This window comes from Hypomesus nipponensis, chromosome 28 (assembly GCF_054491055.1).
Source record: "Hypomesus nipponensis isolate SF chromosome 28, ASM5449105v1, whole genome shotgun sequence".
Classification (NCBI taxonomy): domain Eukaryota; kingdom Metazoa; phylum Chordata; class Actinopteri; order Osmeriformes; family Osmeridae; genus Hypomesus; species Hypomesus nipponensis.
Genome location: NC_140388.1, coordinates 2,248,426 through 2,268,098, shown reverse-complemented (window position 1 = coordinate 2,268,098; position 19,673 = coordinate 2,248,426). Strand labels below are relative to the sequence as shown.

General features: G+C 44.0%; 1 long non-coding RNA gene across 1 annotated transcript in view; it reads right to left on the bottom strand.

Annotated features, from left to right (window-relative positions):
* Positions 1–16,846, bottom strand: part of LOC146219472 (uncharacterized) — a 78,524-nt gene extending 61,678 nt beyond the window's left edge. The window contains exon 1 of the long non-coding RNA XR_014751050.1: positions 16,774–16,846. This is a non-coding gene — a long non-coding RNA (uncharacterized LOC146219472). The remainder of the gene's footprint in view (positions 1–16,773) is intronic.
* Positions 16,847–19,673: the final 2,827 nt, after the last annotated feature.

The window sequence follows — 19,673 nt, the reverse complement described above, 5'->3', positions numbered from 1 at the left end:
TATGCAAAGCCTACTAAACAGGTATCCTACTCAGTTTAATGACTAACGCAGACTACCTAACTCACTACCCTTCAAATAAATGTGTATAGTACTACTATGTGCCTCTATCAATTATATCTTTAACATATGAAACGTTGAGATTGTATCATCTTGCGGAAAAAACATGAAAAACTGAACCTAACAACAGCTAGGCTAGGCTAGCTCATAACGTTCGTTCTCGCCAAACAACGGTTAGGGTCTACTGAAATTATTATCAAACTTTACTTTACGCTAGTAGCCTAACAAACTCATTCACTATATATATATATATATATATATAATATTTAAGTTGTGTGCATAATTTGTGATGACTTACCTTGATTTAGTAGCTGCTTCTCTTAGATGCTTGTTTGCCTTCATACCTCGTGGCAGGAAGGCAAACAAGCATCTAAGAGAAGCAGCTACTAAATCAAGGTAAGTCATCACAAATTATGCACACAACTTAAATGTTCTGTTCTGTTTGCCTTCATACCTCGTGGCAGCCCCTCCATGAGTCACCACCTTACCGCGGTGGAGGGGTTTGCGTGTCCTAGTGATCCTGGAAGCTATGTTGTCGGGGGCTTTATGCCCCTGGTAGGGTCTCCCAAGGCAAACAGGTTCCAGGTGAAAGACCAGACAAAGCGTGGCTCAAAAAACCAACCATGAAGAAACACAACAATGGTTCTCAGTTGCCCCTGCCCGGAAGCGGGTCACCGGGGCCCCCCCCTGGAGCCAGGCCCAGGGGTGGGGCTCGATGGCGAGCGCCTGGTGGCCGGGCCTTTTCTCATGGGGCCCGGTCGGGCACAGCCCGAAGAGACAACGTGGGACCCTCTTCCAGTGGGCTCACCATCCGCAGGAGGGGTCATGGGGGTCGGGTGCAGTGTGAGACGGGCGGCGGCCGAAGGCGGGGGCCTTGGCGGTCCGATCCTCGGCTGCAGAAGCTAGCTGGGGCTGGACTCTCTTCCACTCTGGAGTTGCCCTTGGTGAGAGGCGTCGAGCTGGGGTGGGAATACTTGTTTCCCCTCGGTTCGGTGCCTGTACATTGGGGTTCACCCCGGTGGATGAGAGGGTAGCCTCCCTCCGCCTTCGGGTGGGGGGACGGGTCCTCACTGTCGTTTGTGCTTATGCACCAAACGGCAGCTCAGAGTACCCACCCTTTTTGGAGTCTCTGGAGGGGGTGCTGGAAAGCGCTCCTCCCGGGGATTCCCTCGTCCTCCTGGGGGACTTCAATGCTCATGTGGGCAATGACAGTGAGACCTGGAGGGGCGTGATTGGGAGGAACGGCCCCCCCGATCTGAACCCGAGTGGTGTTCTGTTGTTGGACTTCTGTGCTAAACACGGCTTGTCCATAACGAACACCATGTTCAAGCATAAGGGTGTCCATATGTGCACCTGGCACCAGGACACCCGAGGTCTCAGTTCGATGATCGACTTCGTAGTCGTGTCGTCGGACTTGAGGACGCATGTCTTGGACACTCGGGTGAGGAGAGGGGCGGAGCTGTCAACTGATCACCACCTGGTGGTGAGTTGGCTCCGATGGTGGGGGAGGACGCCGGTCAGGCCTGGCAGGCCCAAACGTAATGTGAGGGTCTGCTGGGAACGGCTGGCGGAACCCTCTGTCAGAAGGAGCTTCAACTCCCACCTCCGGGAGAGCTTCGATCATGTCTCGGGGGGGGCCGGGGACATTGAGTCCGAATGGGCCATGTTCCGGGCCTCCATTGTTGAAGCGGCTGACCGGAGCTGCGGCCGCAAGGCGGTCGGTGCATGTCGCGGCGGTAACCCTCGGACCCGGTGGTGGACTCCGGAGGTGAGGGATGCCGTCAAGCTGAAGAAGGAGGCCTATCGGGCTTTATTGGCTGGTAGGACTCCTGAGGCAGCTGATGTGTACCGGCAGGCCAAGCGGAACGCGGCTCTGGCGGTCGCGGAGGCAAAAACCCGGGCATGGGAGGAGTTCGGCGAGGCCATGGAGAATGACTTCCGAACGGCTTCAAAAAGGTTCTGGACCACCATCCGGCGACTCAGGAGGGGGAAGCAGTGCTCTGTCAACACTGTATACGGTAGGGACGGTGCGCTGCTGACTTCGACGGGGGACGTCCTGGATCGGTGGAAGGAATACTTTGAAGACCTCCTTAATTCCACCAACACGCTTTCCGACGTGGAGGCAGAGTCTGGGGACATCGGGGGGGGCCCTTCTATCTCTGGGGCCGAGGTCGCCGAGGTGGTTGAAAAGCTCCGCGGTGGCAGGGCCCCTGGGGTGGACGAGGTCCGCCCGGAGTTCCTTAAGGCTCTGGATGTTGTAGGGCTGTCTTGGTTGACACGACTCTGCAACATCGCGTGGACATCGGGGACAGTGCCTCTGGACTGGCAGACCGGGGTGGTGGTTCCCCTCTTAAAAAGGGGGACCGGAGGGTGTGCTCCAACTTTAGGGGGATCACACTCCTCAGCCTCCCTGGGAAAGTCTATTCAGGGGTCCTGGAGAGGAGGGTCCGCCGGATTGTCGAACCTCGGATTCAGGAGGAGCAATGTGGTTTTCGTCCTGGCCGTGGAACAGTGGACCAGCTCTATACCCTCCGCGGAGTCCTGGAGGGTACATGGGAGTTCGCCCAACCAGTCTACACATGTTTTGTGGATTTGGAAAAGGCGTTCGACCGTGTCCCTCGGGGGCTCATGTGGGGGGTGCTCCGAGAGTACGGGGTACCGGATTCCCTGATCGGGGCTGTCCGGTCCCTGTACGACCGGTGCCAGAGTTTGGTCCGCATTGCCGATAGTAAGTCGAACTTGTTTCCGGTGAGGGTTGGACTCCGCCAGGGCTGCCCTATGTCACCGATTCTGTTCATTACCTATATGGACAGGATTTCTAGGCGCAGCCAGGGTGTTGAGGGGGTCCGGTTTGGTGACCTCAGGATCGGGTCGCTGCTTTTTGCAGATGATGTGGTCCTGTTGGCTTCATCGGGCCGTGACCTTCAGCTCTCACTGGAGCGGTTCGCAACCGAATGTGAAGCGGCTGGGATGCGAATCAGCACCTCCAAATCTGAGGCCATGGTTATCGACCGGAAAAGGGTGGAGTGCCATCTCCGGGTCGGGGAGGAGATCCTGAACCAAGTGGAGGAGTTCAAGTATCTCGGGGTCTTGTTCACGAGTGAGGGAAGAATGGAGCGCGAGGTCGACAGGCGGATCGGTGCGGCGTCCGCAGTGATGCGGGCTCTGCATCGGTCCGTCGTGGTGAAGAAGGAGCTGAGTCGAAAGGCGAAGCTCTCTATTTACCAGTCGATCTACGTTCCTACCCTCACCTATGGTCACGAACTATGGGTAGTGACCGAAAGAACGAGATCGCGAATACAAGCGGCCGAAATGAGCTTTCTCCGCAGGGTGTCCGGGCTCTCCCTTAGAGATAGGGTGAGAAGCTCGGTCATCCGGGAGGGGCTCAGAGTAGAACCGCTGCTCCTCCGCGTCGAGAGGAGCCAGCTGAGGTGGATCGGGCATCTGATTAGGATGCCTCCTGGACGCCTCCCTGGTGAGGTGTTCCGGGCACGTCCCACTGGGAAGAGGCCCCGGGGAAGACCCAGGACACGCTGGAGGGACTATGTCACTCGGCTGGCCTGGGAACGCCTCGGGGTCCCCCAGTAAGAGGTGGTGGAAGTGGCCGGGGAGAGGGAAGCCTGGGCCTCCCTGCTTAGGTCGTTGCCCCCGCGACCCGATCCCCGGACAAGCGGAAGATGACGAGACGAGACGAGACGAGACATGGTAACATGTTGTAGTGTCGTCCTCCGATCTACCAAGTTTAGTGTTGATATCTCAAAGATTTGCTGAGACATGACTTCACATCCTGTTTGGCGGCTTTTCTGATGAATTTGATTGGCTGTACCGGACAGACGGTTATGAGGATCAAAATTCCTTTGATAACTTTTGTGAGGCTTGGTCTGAATATCATCTCTGGTAATTGTGAAGACGATATGACAAAAATTGTAGGAGGAGTAGGCTTTCAAAGGTTTTTGATAAAACCGGAAATGGCGGGAAATCTATATAACCAAAAATTAACGCCATGGTGTGCGTTGAACTCGGCTTGATCCAGGGAATCCAATGGTACTTCATTTTTGAAAATGAGTCATACGGTTCAAAAGTTGCGTGTGTAAACACAAGTCCAACTTTGACCCATTGGTGGCGCTAGAGTGGTCTAATGGGAGACATGAAACTTGGTGTAGGTATAGAAGAAACTGTCCTTAATGAGTGTGCCAAATTTCACAAAAAGTTGTCGATGGGGTCTAGGGGCTGCCATTGACTCCCATGGTACAAGAATTACAAATAATAAAACCACCAATAACAATAGGTTTCCTCCTTACGGAGGAATCCTAATAATACTAACAATAACAATAGGTGCCTCGCAGCTTCGCTGCTTGGCCCCTAAATATAGCTGCAAGCAGCAATGGAGGGGCCAAGCAGTCCAGAGCAGGACATGACCTCCATAGCACTTGCGCAACAATTAAGTCACAATAACCTGTTGTACTCTTTGCAACACACCAAGTTTGGTTGAAATATCTGTTTGCGTTCCAAAGTACTGAGTGTTCAAACTGTTTTTTTTCTGGTATAACACCACAGGCCTCCTCTGCTCCTCGTGGGAACGATGGAACCCAAGTTCGGTGACGATCGCACAAATGGTTGCTGAGTTACGCTCTCACGTGTCTTTTGCGGCTTCGCCGCAGCCTTTGATCGGCTGTACCGAACAAACCGTTTTTAAAATGGAAAATCCATCTGAAACCTTTGTGAAGCTTGTTCTGACGATCATCTGAGCCAATTTTAGTAAATATTGGACAAAATTTGGGGCGTGTAAAAGGTTTTTACACTTTTCCATGAAATCCAAAATGGCGGACGCGTCAATTCGGTTGTTATGAAATATTATCGATGGTCAAGCTTGGTATCTCACAAGACATCAACAGATTAAATCAAATTACTTTATTAAGGTAAACATTTCAAAAGATATTAGCCAAAACACGTTTATGCTTCCGGCCACGCCCCCTTTTAGTCACATGACACCATTTTTGGAGGACATCCTTAGAATAAAGTTCCGAGAAGGCGTACCAACTTTGGTTTCACTACCTCAAAGAACTGCTGAGATATGACTTCATTTCCTGTTTAGTGGCTTTCCTGATGAATTTGATTGGCTGTACCGGACAAACGCTTTTGAAAATCAAATATCCTTCGACTTTTGTGAGGCTTGGTCTGAAGATCATATCTGGTAATTTTGTAGAAGATTTGACAAAATTTGTAGGAGCAGTAGGCTTTTAAAGGTTTTTGATATACCAGGAAATAGCGGAAAATCTATATAACCGGAAATTGACGCCATGGTGTGCAATGCACTCGGCTTGATCCAGGGAATCCAATGGTACCTCATTTTTGAAAATGGGACATACGGTTCAAAAGTTGCGTGTGTAAACACAACTCCAACTTTGACCCGTTGGTGGCGCTAGAGTGCCAAAGTATGGACATAATTTGCCCTACGCGGGCGTCAACGCCTGGTTTCATTGAAAATGAATGGGAAGCCGACGCCCCGCTCTGCCCGCCCCGCTGCAGTGTGAACGCACCCAGTGCCGCCGCTAGCCATTTTGGTGCCCTACGCATAATTCCTTTATGATGCCCCCCCCCCCCCCCCTCCACCACCACCACAGCTGCCCTGTCAATGCATCCACATTCTGTGTTTGATATGATGCTGGTTACGGAGTTAATGCGAGCGCGCAATGCACGCCAGCGAAATTTTGGGGCCTTTATTTGAGTGCATAATAGTTTTTGGAGCATAAACAAAATATGTAAAATTAACAGCCGTTTTTCAATTGGTAAAACCTTGTCTAGTGTAGATGATGTATTTTTGTCTCTAAATTTTTCAGCCCCACCATTACGTTTCTTAGCATGGTTTTCCAAATTAATTATAAACATTTAAAACTGAAAGCATGCAGCCAAGGAGCTCTCCACCTTTATTACTCATTTAAAACTATTTGATCAATCGAATATAAAAGCATCATAGAATGTACAGTAAAGTAACATATAGCTGGCGTCAGTTATTTCAAATGCATAGATAATGTTTAACAGTAAAATCTAAATTTAGTTTGCACCTAACATATTTGAGTGTGCTAAAATTAGCAATAACGTCAGCTAGTTCGAGGTGTATGCATAGGCTAACTATAAGTTAGCAGCACATTTCCCGTATTTAACAATAATTAAACATGGACTTACCTGAAAGTGATGCACGGGCATCATCTTGCAGTTGATTTCTTTTTCTGCCCCTGACTCCTGTTGTCTTTTTGAGGCCATTTTCGAAAGGTTTACCTAGCCTACTGTCAAAGTTCGTCAGGCCACTGAGATAGGAAAGGGCACCCACGGCGAGCTTGGAAAGTTGAGTGTGTATTTTTTTTTTATGGGGTGGGTGGAGGGGGGGGGGCACCATCGTAACGTTTTTTGAGCAATTAAATATATCTCTTGTTTTGTATGTTTTGTGATATACATGCCTAAAAGGTGCGTAGTATTTATATAGGCCTACTGAAATAATATCGGCATTATAATTATAATAACTATGATGATTTTTCAGTTGGCAATTTTTTGGTGCCCCCTCAGGCCTTTGTGCCCTACGCACAGCGCGTAGTGCGCGTTATGGGAGCGGCGGCACTGAACGCTTAGCGGCTTGGCCACCAATAATATTAATCGTGCACTTTTTAGTTAAGCTCATGCTCCGCTAACTTGGAGGGGGCGGGACTTATGACCTATACTACAGTCAGCCACCAGGGGGCGATCAAGATGTTTTTGCTTCAATTTTGAGGGGATGTCCATTCTTTTTACATTCATTGTTCGGAACCAAGCAAACAGACTATAGGTGTAAAAGCACCCCAAGTCAAAAGTCGTATGTTCAATCCTTGGCTCTGCCAAATCTTTTGTTGTTTGTAGTTTATTTAGCAGGGACAAAGCAGTGCACATTATTACAAATATGACATGGCAAGGCCATGACACAACTTGCATGTGAATACATAAAAGGTTTGTAGCTAGATAACTAATTTGCAACCTCCCTGATCAGGCTACCTATTCTAATAAAATATATAAGTCATCTAAAATATACAATTATACAATTTAACAATATATAGGCCTACAGTATACAATTATACAAATATATATGCCATCTTAAAACATACTTCCTATAACATTAAAACCTTGTGCAGAAAGAAGAAACAGTATGAACAGCGTGACCTATATATGTTGTGTGTGCATGTATGTGTGTTATCTATTGTGTGTTGTCATGATTACATTTTTGGTTTTCCTTCAGCCAGTGTTTCAGTTGTCTGTTAAATGTTTTAAACTCAGTTTTTATTATAGTTGGTAAATTGTTCCACATTTGAGTTCCAATAACTGAGAAACTCGACTGGCCAAAAGAAGTTTTGCGCACCTCTGCTATGCAGTTGCCGTTCACTGCTCCTCTGGTGGCCACCCTTCTTGTACTTATTTTTGTTACAAACGGACATAATACAGCAGGACCAAGATTATTTGCGCATTAAAAAATTAGTTTAAGAGAAGAGAACTTCATATAATTCTCAAACCTCAAGAGATTATATTTCTTTACTATGAGGCAGTGGTGCCACCTTATTGGTTTCTGATCCAATATCTTTAATGCCTGTTTGTATAATGATAAAATAGGTTTAATTGATGTCTGGGAGGCTTGGCTCCATACGGTGATGCAGTAAGACAAGTGAGACAGTATCATGGCATGAAAAAACAGTAAGGCTGCCTTAACAGGTATATGATGCCTTGTCATTCTAAAACAGTTCAAATTTGTTCGGAGCGTTTTAGTGAGTTTCTTAAAGGGGCAATTGACTGCAAAACCGATTTTACCTTGTCATAGTTGAATAACAACAGTTCGGTGGGTAAAATGAACATACCGTGAATATCAAAGTCCATTGACACCTCTTTCCTATTCAAATCTCAAAAAGAAAAAAATTGGCTGTAAAACGCTAGCTTTTCAACAAAGCTACCGGTCCTACGTAGGACCGGTGATCGCCCTCTTATTGGCTCTGGTCTGTATCTTTGTCACGCCCCAGAATTTACATCCAGACCAGCCCGAGGTAGCGTCCATCTCCGATACTTGTTTAGCTGCGCCCTGCTCTGTGTAAGCTACTTAAGGAATTACAAAGAAGAACCTTTTGAATTATAACAAGGATATTGAAAATGGACCATGGTCATAAATGCTGTGTTCCAGGCTAACACTCACAGTCTTCCCAAGGAGCCAAACATTCAACAGGCATGGCTACTGTTGTCTTATGAGAAGATCCCGGCGAAGTTCGACACTTAATCATTCATTTGCTCTGAACATTTCACCCAAGACAGTTTTGACAACCTTGGACAATTGCAAGCAGGATTTGCTAGGAAGCTGAACCTGGAAAGAGGTGCTGTTCCGACCGCATGCTCATTGCAACCGCCTATAAGGACAGTATGATGTTGTGCTAACAGTTATTAGCAATGCTAACGTTTCCTGTATAATATAGCATACCAGGTAGAATGCTAAATAAGTTTCTACACACATCAAATGACTCTAGCTAGACTAGCTGTAGTCGGCATTAGAAGGGAAGCTTCTGAAAAATAGCCAGAAAACGAACAGCAATAATTGAAATTACCCGTCACCCCTCCTCGCACCCAAAAAGTGAATAAGGAAGATAGGCAAAACAGTGGCTGTCAGAAGTTGTTAGCAAAATCAGCTATAACTAGAGAGGGTACAATTTCTGGGGAAATTGTAGGGTGTGCTTGCTTGCTTCAGTTGCAGGTGGGTCCGTTTTCCCTTCTAGTGATATTTCAAGCATTTAGCCCACTCATATTGCATAATTCATTAAGAACACCCTTTGAAATAAAGAACCCCCTTTGAAACAAGCTACTGTAACGGTGCGTTCACACTGCAGCGGCAGTAGCCGAGCGTCGTGTGACGCTCAGAGCGTCGTCTTCCAATTCATTTTCAATTAAACCAGGCGTTGACGCTCGCGTAGGGCATTGTGGGAAGGCGGAGCGTCGGAGAAATGTATTTGTTACCATTCGTATTGTTGATCAGCAGAGAAATAGTTCGCCAAAGACGTTGAACTTCATAGACTTTGAGCATTATTTAGGCTTGAAATCAGCTGACGTCGCTAAGCAACAGAGTACGCTGGGGTTGAAAAGTTACCGGACTACTTGCGGAGTGCTATGAAAGACGTGAATCTGAGGCAAAAAAGGCCACTTTGCTTGACAGTGGTCAAATATGCATAGCAACGGTCAAATATGAGAAAATTGTTCACCGCACAACGTTGGGAAGCCCCATTCAAGTGAATGGAGCATTCTACAGCATTAAGAACAGCCGTGTAATAAGACATATTATTATATGGCAACGACGATACAAGCTTTCTGATTGGCTAATGGGTAGTCATACCAGCCGCGTATTGCCCTCCTCGCCATTCAATACCATTGAGTTAATAAAACTAAAGACAGCTACTTCTGTCTTCCAAGATGGCGTCCCCATTCATTTCTATGAAAAGTGCTCAGTGGCGCAGTGAGGCAAGCGGAGCACCAAATGGACCGCGCCATCTTTCCAGACCGACTCGTCCAGTCTTGCGCAGAAGCTTGTTCCTACCTCCGAAACTCGTGCATGCTTGCATCTAGCTGTACACATCATACTTTGCGACAACCAGTCGCGAGCTTGTGAACTGGAGCTAAGGCATTGCAGAAAACTGTCAGAATGTGGTCCGATCAAGAAGCAGATACATGTGAACTTTACGAAAATGAATACTATTAGTACTGAAGTATTAGCTATACGTGCACTGCCTATACGTTGTTCTATTTGCTTTGTGTTTTTAGTTTGACTGCTTAAGTATTGTGTCTGATTAAAGAAACTGTAAACTTGAATATCTGGCTCCGTCGTTGTTCTAGCTCGGACGGCAAAACAAGCTAAATTAAGCATATGTTATAATGATGATGAGTGTTGCTTACTATTACTAGTTTATTGTTAATGCCATCGTTATGGTGTTACATGACATAAATGTAACAAGTAGAAGGACCAGGTCTCTAGGTTCCTGAGAGAACAGATTTGATACAGTGGATGATTAAAGATTTATTTTCTGTAGCAAACCAAATACTCTGAAATTTACTACAACTTAGTACTTTGAAAAATAAAAATTATAAATCCAATGAATTTTGTTTAAAGTAAATGTGGTTATTTTTTTATATCCTGCTATATATCTGTTAAGTTATGAATGTAAATTAACTTGGAATTTCTTAATTTGATATCTATTTATTTACCATGGTTTTCCTAATTTAGAATGATATTTAACTGTATACTTTTAGTTTACTTATCATTTATTCATCAAAGAAATTAATTTTAAATGTAGATTTCCTATTTATTTTTTAAATCTTACTTCAATTAAGATTGTTTGGTTTAGCTTGGTTATTCAGTAAACCCTGGAATATGTTTAAACCACACTACTGTATTTAGTTTCCCTTAAAGGTACACAGTAGAATATACAATATAAAAAATAAAAAACATTACATCAACCAACTGGTCCTCAAAACCATCAACCATCAAACCACCTTCTTTTCTGTATGATTGGTTCTGGCACAAAGTTCACTTATCGTCGTCTAGTTTGCTCTCTTGCTCCAGAAGATTTCACTCGCGTGGGTGGCTCGCCATAGCCTGGCTCTGCCCTCCTACGTACTTCCGCTCAATTTGGATTTCGCTTCTGTACTAGGTCTGGGACGTCGGCTCTGAAGTCGGTTTCTAGAAGCACATTTTTTGTAGGTCCAATCAGCGAACTAGGGAGTGGCTGAGAACGATGACGTTGATGTCGTGCGCTAGTTTGAGTTGTAGTTCAGTCATGGCGGCGGAGAAAGATGTGAGCGAAGCTATTCGGTCCTTTGTGGCAAAGCTGCCGAATATCCATAAATTAAAGTCGGAGCAAGAACAATCCTTGCTGAGTTTTGTTGGTGGCCATAACGTTGTGGCCCTCCTCCCCACAGGGTTCGGGAAAAGTTTGATTTTCCAGCTAGCTCCGTTAGTGGTGAAGGAGTTGGGTAAGGCGAACGCTAGCGATGCTAAGCCGATAGTTGTTGTCGTCTCCCCTCTTGTTGCACTAATGGAGGACCAAGTAAGGGAGGCTGAAAATTTGGGAGTTTGTGCTGGGCAGCTCGGCGTGCACGATGACCGTGACATTTGGATGGACGCTTGAGCCTGGTGTTTGGGAGCCCTGAGTCCTGGCTGCTAAACAACAAATGACGACGAATGCTAGCCTCGACCATATACCAGGACAACCTCATTGGTATCGTTGTGGACGAGGTCCATGTTACATACAAATGGTAAGTTAGCACTTAATACGGTTAAACAACATAAGTAGGGGCTATTTTGCATATTCGATATCTTAGGCTAATGTTGTAATTTGTCATTCGAATTTATGATATAGCTAAGATTCATGAGGAATATTGTACTCCCCCATGTCTTTTCACTCAGGGGTGAGGCTTCCAAAAGCGAGTCGGCATTCAGAGACAGTTTTGCCAAGCTCGGAGAGCTGAGATCTATCACCAAGGAGGGTAAGTTGAATGCACTGTCGTCGGTGTTCCTCCTACCTAACGTGTTGTGGAATATTTTAATTGTATGCTATTATAACGTCAATATTCTGGATAGATTATATCTGTTGCAAGGATTAGTTACTGTCCCTATCATGGAACATAATTGCGTGATTACCTGGATTTAGTGCATTCATGTTCATGGTGCTGTTCATTAAGTCCTCCCTGCCATAGCCTATAACACAAACACTTGACAACTTGTTCAGTATGTTATAAAATGGGCCAAGTGTTTATTTTGTTAATTTTTCATACTCCCAGGTACACCTATTTTGGCGCTCACTGCCTCAGCTGACATCAAGTCTAGAAGCAGAGTCATCAGACTATTCCATATGGACAATGCCGTTCAAGTCATCGCTAGTCCCAACAAGACAAACATCCGTCTTGGCTTGTGCAAGGTGCCCAGCCATAATATGAACTGCCTGGACTGGATAGTTCAACATGCAAAAGACAAGGGCTCAACCATGCAACCTGTATTAATTTACTGCCAAACGCTGAAATCGGTGGGAAGAGTTTTCTCATACCTACAGGCAGAACTGCAAGGACATGCCTGGGTAGGCTGTGATCCAGACTGTAGAAGTGACAACCTCCTGATTGGCATGTTCCACAGCAAAACCCTCCCCCAAAACAAGGAGAGAGTGTTGGCTTCACTGAGGGGGGAAGGAAAGTGTCGGGTAGTTGTTGCAACTACAGCTTTGGGGATGGGGTAGAATTTCCCTAATGTTTCACATGTGGTAATGTACGGGGCTCCAGGGGACTTAGAGGCTATTGTACAACAGGTGGGCAGGGCTGGAAGGCATGGTCAGCCCTCACATGCCATCCTCTACAACACTGGACATTATTTCATGGTGGAAGATGAGGTAAAACAACTGCTTGATGTTGGAAACGACACATGTTTTAGGAAATCTCTCTATGCACATTTTGAAGCAGAACCCAGCCATGTAGAGCCACGCCATCTCTGTTGTACATACTGTCAGACTGTGTGCTCTTGTTCATCTGGCACATGTACAGAACCCACGCCAAATTATGAACGGATTGAAGATGAACCAATTAATCAGAGATCTAGGCATGTGGATGCAAATGACAAATCTTTGATTGCAGATTTGCTGAATGACTACAGTGGTAGTCTGATAAATTCCACGAATCGACTGTACACCTGACATGCAGCTTCCACTGGATTCAGTCAGCAACTGGTGGATGCAGTGTTGACCCATTGTCAATACATATTTGACCTGTCTTACATTATTGCTAACCTTCCTGTGTTTAGATTGGACCATGCAAAGGAGATTTTAATGATCATTAGTGATGTTTTTGGGGATATTGATGTGGATCTGCAATATGATTCAGGGGGGTATTTAACTGAACCAGATCTCTATTACAGTAATTTCTTTGACGATGATGCTGTTGTTGTTGAAGATGTACTCAGAAGGCATGTCAGTAGCTCAGAGTCCGAACTGTAAATTCAGTTGTGATTAACTGAACACTTTGAAGCCCTTTGTGTACATGGTTGGTGTGTTAGTTGTACATATTGTTGTAAATGTGTTTGTTATTTGTGCTTTTCTACAAAACTGTACATAAAAGTGTGTAATCAGATACTTGTAAGACCATAATTAAGGTATAAAAGAAGCCATAAGACATACTATAAACATGTGTTTATTATATCTCTGCAAATGTTGTAAGAATATTAATTACAAACTCAATTTTACCAAAAAGTACTAACATCATTATATACATGTACAATGTGTATAGACGTTATTTAAATATTGACCCATTGTCTGTACATACAACGATAAACTATACAAATAACATTCCAAGTAGGCATTCTATGACATAGCTTGACCATTACAAAGCAGGCAAGTAACTGATTAAATTGTTACAGCCCTCCAGTCTTTCTACCCGATTATTACTTCATAATATTTTTGTCCCCTCCGGCCTGCTTTTGCCTTCATGGCCCTTGTGTAAAGCTTGTTTATATATTATTACTGGGAGCCTTCTTAGCTAGAAGCAAGAAGATGATGTTCTACCAGAAGTTTTTGGAAATAGTGTTGTGCCTGCAGCTTGCCTCAGGGAGAGGAACAAGTATAGGCTTAGTGTTAGTTATTTCTGTGTCTATGTCTGGGGTATGGGACAGGGTTATGGGATGGTACACCACTAGAATTTACTTTTTATTTTTTATGTTTTTTATTTCTTTCTCACTCCTTCTTAATGAGGTTATCCATGGAGCTGTACACATTTGTTGCGACCATTTATTTGCTTTACAGTTATCATAACAATTTTATCCTTTTTCCGATCTGAACATGGAACAAAGAACTAATGTAAGAAAGGCTGATGTAAGGTTTATTAGATGGAACTTAAATGGCTTAAATGGGCCTGGAATGGGGAGATGAGCGTAGACTAAGTTATTTGCCGATGATTTTTTATTATTTGTTTCGGACCCTATTCTTAATGTACCTCATATCATCCAAGCTCTGTTAAGATTTGGTAAATTTTCCGGGTATTAACTGAACTTTAGTAAAAGTGAATGCTACCCTGTTAACAACTTGGCTCTTCAAATCCAGGATAATGTTTTACCGTTTAAAATGTCTAGAAAAGGTTTTAAATATTTGGGCATTAACATCACAAGAGATATGGACAACCTTTACCAGGAAAACTTTGCTCCTCTACTTGATAAAGTCAAACTAGATCTAAAGAAATTGAGAAAACTCCACTTGTCCTTAGCAGGTAAAGTGAATTGCATCAAGATGAGTGTGCTCCCAAAATTCCTCTACCTGTTTCAATGCATCCCACTTTACCTTCCTAGGTCTTTCTTTAAAGGTATTGATAGCGCTTTTATTTCTTTTATTTGGAATGGCAAGAACCCTAGGGTACGTTTAGAGCTTCTACAGAGGCCTAAATTGCAGGGAGGCCTAGCTCTTCCTAATCTTCTCTTCTACTACTGGGCTGCAAATGTTCAAAAAATAATGTTTTGGCTTCATACTCCGGATACAGACTGGTGCCAGTATGAAGCTACATCATGCATCTCAACATCTCTCACGGCTCTGGTCACTTCCAGTCTTCCCGTTTCTACTACCCAGTTCACAAACAACCCAATTGTCATCAATACGTTGAAGATCTGGTTTCAAATGAGACGGTTCTTTGATTTCAAACAAACTCTTAGCTTAAGCCCTATGTGCAACAACCATCTTTTCCCCCCAGCTAAATTAGATGCTACATTCTCTTTTTGGCGGAGACGAGGCATTTCTAAATTTAAAGATAAGTACATAAATTGTGTATTTGCCAGCTTTAATTGCTTATCACAAAAATGTGGTCTTCCTCGATCTAGCCTGTTTCGATATTTTCAAGTACGCCACTTCCTTATGAGCCAGGACCCCAACTTTCCAAACATATCTTCAGTGTCAGGCTTAGATGATCTGCTAGAATCCCCATTCAATTTGAAAAGGCTAATTTCTAGAATACATGATTGTATAGCTTCTCTTAAAACCATAACCATCGCGAAGATAAGGGCGGACTGGGCGGATGAATTGGGGGAAGACATGGAAGATGACATGTGGAACTGTGCTTTACTAAGAGTGAATGACAGCACTTCTTGTGCAAAATTAAGTATAATACAATTTAAAATTTTACACCGGTCTCACTTTTCCAAAGCAAGATTAGCTAAAATATATCCTGGTTCTGATGCTAGTTGTAACAGATGCCAACACACCCCTGCCAATTTAACCCATATGTTCTGGTCATGCCCTGCTCTGGTCACTTACTGGTCTATGATTTTTAAAACATTATCTGAGGCGCTCGATACTGATTTCCAACCAAATGCAGCAGCAGCTATATTTGGTATCACGGATCGTAGACATTCTAAAGTAAGAAATAGTTATAAAAACATATTGGCCTTTGTGACTCTGCTTGCACGCAGAAGAATATTATTACATTGGACATCAAAAAACCCTCCCAAAGCGTCTTTGTGGATGTGTGACCTGATGCACTTTATACAATTACAGAAAATTAAATACTCGCTTAGGGGGTCAAGGGACAAATTCTACTCCACCTGGGATCCGGTTTTGAAATACATAGGGAAACTCAAAACTATACCTGACACCCCATAGCAATATTTCTTGCATCAGGGCCCTATATCATGTATAGTGTAGCATATGTATGCATGATGCATTGTCTGTGTAATTACGATGTGGATTGATGCTGGCATATCAGCCTACAATGTAGAGTGTTCGTGAATATGCATGTGAACAAGTACATGGTGACATTTGGCGCGACTAAGTATGATGACCTTGCTTACTGTTTTATTTATTTTTACTGTATCTATTTTTCTATTTTCTTTTTGTTAGTCTAAGTGTGTGTACTACATGTTCAAGTGGGTGGGGTGGGTGGGATACTGTTGTTTGTATGTGTATGTAAACAAAAACAACAAAACACTATAGAAATGTCTGCTAAAATGTACGCTCAGAATCTGAATGTGTTCATAAACATTTCCAAATAAAAAGAATTATATATATATAAATTAAAAAAAAGACTGCCCCGTCCCAACACAAGCTCTTCTCCTGCCTGGCCCCCCAATGGTGGAACCAGCTCCCCACCTCCATCAGGGACACTGACTGTCTCCCCACCTTCAAGAAAAGGCTCAAGACGCACTTGTTCCGGGAGTACAACGGCACTTAAGAATGCTTGGCTGGACTTGTTAGTTAGTTTCCTCCAGGATCACAATGACTCTTATTAAGTGACTCATTGCTCTTTTAGGTTAGATACAACGAAGCTATGTCTTGTACTTCCTGTGAAATATGTTACTGTTGATTGTCTTCTACAGGTACAGTCCTGCACTTTTTTGGTTCATGTTGTTTTAATTTGTAACTTGTATAACTGCATTCTCTTATGGGTCTTCCCTTTTGGCACTTGTTTAGCTTTTTCACAATGTATGCTTCATGTTTTTGGCTACTTGCAATGTTTGGGACAATCTCGTTGTTATGATCAGTGACCTATGCTCTTTTGTAAAGCTCTCTCTTGGAAGTCGCTTTGGATAAAAGCGTCTGCTAAATGAATAAATGTAAATGTAAATGTACATGGATGCTTATCTGAAGCAATACATCGAAAGACAGTACAGCATGACAAAAAGTTACAGATAGCTAAACAACATTTTTTCCCTACCTTGGTCACACTGCTTCTCGATGGCATTTCAGTGGACTTCCTGGACTTTTTTACGAGCCTTGGAGTTTTAGAAGGAGTGGGGTCTCTTTCTCTCTTGTCAGTGGAACTGGTATCTTCCCCTTGGCATGTTTTCGTCGTCTCCGTCGTCTCCTCGTTCTTCCACTTCTGAAAAATGTCCGTATCGCGCTGTAGCCTGGTAATCATTGCACAGCATTTGTGGCAGATCCGAAACGACCGAAGCGGCGTATTGTGAATTATTATACCCAGCTTCGACAGTTGACTGTATATGTTATCACTGCTCTTAGTGTCAAATATACATTTAGAATGCATAATTGTTCCATTAATACTTAAATTCGAAAAAAACATAACCTGCAGCTGTCGTTAACAGACATCTTTACGTACTCCTATGCTCATTCCAATGGGGGATGGTTGTTTACAGCCTGCGCTCCTACGTGGTTTCAGGCCGGTTCGGGCGCATAACTTGCGTCACAACCAAACGTTAGCGATTGGTTATGGCAGATCCTGAGTGGCTTTGGGCAGATCCAATAGTTTTAAACTTCCACCGAGTACCCGCCCTTAAGGAAGTTAACGTTTGTCAATGGAGCCATCCCAGACCCTCTGTACAAATGAAACGTACGAGGGTCTGGTTAGGACCAGGCTAGGCTCGCCATCTCAGGTTCAAAGAAACCGTTGGTTTCTAGCAAGGTCTTCATTCGATGTTTTAAGAAGCTTTTCTTCTATTTCGATCCAAGATCCAAAACCTGGCCTGTTATTTATTTAAACCATAAAAATGTATTAAACTTTCCAATCGAAATAATAAGTTTCTGATTTCAGACATTCACCCGCTAGCTTAGAACACATTAAATTAGCTGTGTAGCTAAACTCCACATGTTCACAGATTTACATTTCACTAAACAATTGAAACGTTATTTCTAACACCAATTACAATATTTTCAACCAAAACAAAGTACATTAATTTGAAAAATAAAATACATATGTATGTTGACTCACCAAGTTGGATAATTAGGCTACAACACTAAAGTCCGCATGGCAACAATTTCTGTAATCCGGTCCATCCACATCAATAAAAGTAACCAACATGGATTGTTACTCTACGATTGATATTCATTTAAAACTTAATAGTTTTTTGATGTTCTTAAACAATTTATTAAGTATTTTTGTTAATTTTCCAAATGTTTCAGAGATCACCGTCTTGCGTGCCTCTCTTGGTTCTCTCAATCAATCTCTGACAGGTGTCTGCACGTCAGTTCAGACACACCACAGATCAGTCACATGACTTCCGGTGAACCTGTCCGTTTTCTGTATTTTATTCAAATTTAATATTATTACTAATTTATCAATTTGGACAAATTTATAATATTTTTACCCGTTATGTACATATTTACTTTTATATAGTTTTACTTTTAATTGGTCCATTATTTTACCTGGGTTACATAAAGGTCTAACAATATAACAACCGTAACAATAGGATTATCAGACATGATTTATTCATCTTCGAAATAAACTCAACAAACAACCGTCACGTATGTGTGCAACCATTTGTAAAACGTGCTACATTAAAGCCAAGCACCTGTAGATTATCAAGTCATTTCTCCATGTTCTTCTCATTCAGCTCAGGTAAATCAGAGATTTGTTGATGTTCCTTTTTGTGCTCGTCCCCTGTTTATATCCGCGATCACGTTTCCAGGCAACTTTTCTTGACGTAAGCAAATAAATGGGGCACTAGTTTACCCATTTCGGATTGGTTTCAAACTTAGCAAAAATCAGGAAAAATGATTCTATGAAAAAGCTAGTAGTGTGAGCCAGGTTCGAGAATCGAAAGAAATGTATTGAGGGAGATAGTTTTAGATGTGTTGAATGGAGTTAATAGAATAAAAACGATCGGACGAGTCGGATAGCAAATCGGAAATGCAATACCACCTACATCCACCGGGGTCGTTGCTTCAAGCCGAGGGGTGGGGGCTTGGTCAATATGGATCCGTGGACCCTCTACAATTCGCGTACCGGCCCAACAGATCCACTGAGGATGCCATTGCTCATATGTTACACACTGTCCTATCACACCTGGACAAGAGTAAGGGGAAAGTGTTGAACTATGTGAGACTTATTTGTTGACTATAGTTCAGCCTTTAATACCATCCTCCCCTCCACCCTTATCATAAAGCTCAGGAGCCTGGGGCTGAACGACGCCCTCTGCAGGTGGATCCTGGACTTTTTAACAGAGAGACCTCAGGTGGTGAAAGCAGGCCGACACACCTCATCCCCCCTCACCCTCAACACAGGGGCCCCCCAGGGCTGTGTTCTGTCCCCACTACTGTACTCCCTGTACACACACGATTGTGCAGCCACCGCAGACTCAAATACCATCATAAAGTTTGCTGACGACACCGTAGTGGTAGGCCTAATCCAAAACAACGACGAGAAGGCCTACCTGGAGGAGGTGAGGTGCCTGACAAAATGGTGTCTGACAAACAATCTGCACCTCAACGCCAGCAAGACTAAGGAGATGCTGGTGGACTTCGGGAGGACACAGGTACGGGACTACACGCCTGTATCCATCAATGGGACCCCTGTGGAGAGGGTGGATACATTTAAATACCTCGGTGTCCAGATCACCGATTATCTGACGTGGTCAACCCACCTGGACACCGTGGGAAAGAAAGCGAGACAGAGACTGTTCCATCTCAGGAGGCTGAAGAAATTCAGAGCCTCCAAACCAGTCCTGCAGAGCTTCTACACATGCACCATTGAGAGCATGCTGACTGGGAACATCACCGCTTGGTATGGGAACACCACCATTCAGGACCGTAAGGCTCTGCAGAAAGTGGTGCGTTTAGCTGAGCGTACCATAGGGGAGAAACTCCCTAATCTAGCAGACA